The sequence below is a fragment of the Phalaenopsis equestris genome, unplaced genomic scaffold, assembly GCF_001263595.1.
Source record: "Phalaenopsis equestris unplaced genomic scaffold, ASM126359v1 Scaffold000420, whole genome shotgun sequence".
Taxonomy (NCBI): domain Eukaryota; kingdom Viridiplantae; phylum Streptophyta; class Magnoliopsida; order Asparagales; family Orchidaceae; genus Phalaenopsis; species Phalaenopsis equestris.
This window is the reverse complement of record NW_018164861.1, coordinates 50,049-52,357: the sequence shown is the minus strand read 5'-3', so window position 1 is coordinate 52,357 and position 2,309 is coordinate 50,049.

Genomic DNA, 2,309 nt, shown 5'->3' with positions numbered 1-2,309 from the left:
AGGTAAGGAGGTATGTATGTAAAAATTGAATTTTAAGGTGTCAGATATGTAAATACAAAAGAATTGAGGGGCATGCATGTTTCTTCCTTAAAGGTTTTGAATATGTATGGTGTTTATTTTGCTTATTTTCATTTCGAACGTATATAGCACTTATTGGAACATTTTGATAACTTACAAATTGAGTGAATTCGCACAATCGTCTGGATTTTTCTGCAGATTTACATGCATACCACTCTGAAGAAACTGCATTATAATCGCTACAGGTTTTGAGCAGCATTGTTTGATGGGTGGCATTGAAGGTGAACATAACTACAGTAAGTGGATTCTTTTTTGCACTTTAGTACCATAGGCAATATATAGGAATGTTGGAAAATATAATTAGCTTTTGTCTCATTAAATATTTTTGTAAGTATGAGCATAGACATAATCAAAATGTATTATAGAGGTTTTTTTATTATATTTCACAAGAAAGAAATTATAGAATTTTTAGGGGTGTTTTTGCACTTTGCAGGAGGTTATTAGTAATATTTGTTAGTCTGTTAAGCAGGTGTTGTAGAAAGAAGTTTAATTATAAAGTCTCTGGGCATATTGCAATTTTTCATAAAATTTTTAGGTTCTTTCTTTGCTTTTCTATTTTTTCCTGGGTTTTTCTTATATTTACTATGTTTATGTTTCTATCTATCTGTTGGCAAGATGGTTCTTCCTTTTGGAGGGCTGCTACTTTCAAATGGTTTTCGGATTGTCAATCTTGTTTGTGAACAACTTGTGTTTGACTCGTTAAGTAGCCAGCGTTCGATTCGTTCGCTAAGTAAATCAGTTGAACACAATTTTTTTTAAGCTTGATCTATAAAACGACCTAAGCATGAACAAAAATTTGTTCGCAAGTGTTCGAATCTGTCTTGGCTGGGAATAATTAAGTTATATATATATATATATATTGATGATTATTATTTTGATCTTGTTTGTGAACAGCTTGTGTTTGACTCGTTAAATAGCCAGTGTTCTATTCGTTCGCTAAGTAAATCAGTTGAACACATAATTTTTTTTAAGCTTGATCTATAAAACGACCTAAGCATGAACAAAGATTTGTTCGCAAGTGTTCGAATCTTTCTTGGCTTGGAATAATTAAGTTATATATATATATATATATATATATATATATATATATTTTTTTTAAATCTCATCCCTATCTTTGACATTCTGCGATCAAGTGATTAGGGTTGTCAAAACAGCTTGTTGTTTGTGAACAGTTCGCATTCGGCTCGTTAAGTAAATAAGTGAAAACACTAATAAGTTTTTTGAGCTCGACATATAAACGAGTTGAATGCGAATAGTTGTATTTTTTCACAAGCCGAACACTAGTTGAGCTCTCGCTTTAGCTCGGCTCGTTTAGACCCCTAGATGGTATCTGCTGGCTTTTTAGGGGTCTGCTTCTTCCTGTCTATATATATGATGTATCTTTGTTCTGGTGATTTTCGTGGGTATTATTACAGGAAGGAATTATGTATGAGATTCAACTGTACTTAACCTGCCTTTTTATCTGCTGGTTTATACATGCTGTAGTTTTCTTTTTTTCCATTCATTTTAGCTCATCAGACGCTTCACGCATTTTTCTCTTTATGCTCAACTTGGGTTCATTAGATTCGATTAGATCGAATCGCCCAATTTGATTATAAGCATACTATATTTTGAGATCATTTTTATAATTAATGCTTCATAACTTCTTATTGCATTGAAGTGATTGATTTGGGCTCATATGGATTCAAAGGGTTAATATTATTGAGTTGCTCAGTTTAACTATGAATATGTTGAAATTTGGGTTTATATAATCTAGAATTTTAACTTTAAAAATCTTTCCCAAAAGCCATTTAGATTTGTGCCTCATCATATTATTCAATTATATATATATAAAAGGAATAGTCGGAGGCTATTATACGAGCTTCTAACAACCCCAAATGTGCATAACAATTCTAGTACCACTTTAAGGCAACTGTGCCTATGGGTGTAAACGAGCCGAACACAAGCGAGCTCAGGCTCAGCTCGTGTTCGGCTCGTTTACATTTAGAGCTCAAAAAGTTTGTTCGTGTTCGGCTCTTTTGCTTAACGAGCCTAACACGAGTTGTTCACAAACAAAAATAAATTTTGACAAGCCTAATTGTGTAGTGATAAGATATTAAAGATTGGGACAATATTTAAAATATCATTTGAATCTAAATAATAATTTTATTTTATTTTCTTAATACTTTTAATTGATTATAAATCCTTCTAACCTTGTAATCAATTAAATTTTTTTTAAATACAGCTCATCA